Genomic DNA, 422 nt, shown 5'->3' on the forward strand with positions numbered 1-422 from the left:
AAGATCAGAGGGAGTCTTTCTGGAATGATGTTGATGAGTGTCTGCAGCGTTTTGGAGCGAATGTGAATGTAGTAATGATGGGAGATCTGAATGCCAGAGTGGGAAATGTAGCAGTTGAAGGTGTAGTTGGTATGCATGGTGTGCCTGGAAGAAATGAAAATGGGGAACGAATGATAGCGATGTGTGTTGAGCGAGAGATGGTGATAGGAAATACGCTGTTCGAGAAGAAAGGTATTTATATGTATACATGGGTGAGACAGGAGGGTGGAATGGTTGTGGATAAAGCATTGATGGACTATGTGGTTGTGTCTAGGAATGTAATAGGAAGATTGTTGGATGTGAGAGTTCTGAGAGGGGAGGGTGGAGGTATGTCTGACCACTACCTGGTGGAGGGAAAGTTAAGAGTAGGTAAGAGATGGGTG

The sequence above is a fragment of the Coenobita brevimanus genome, chromosome 50 (assembly GCF_032717465.1).
Source record: "Coenobita brevimanus isolate Jiangsu-jjx chromosome 50, ASM3271746v2, whole genome shotgun sequence".
Classification (NCBI taxonomy): domain Eukaryota; kingdom Metazoa; phylum Arthropoda; class Malacostraca; order Decapoda; family Coenobitidae; genus Coenobita; species Coenobita brevimanus.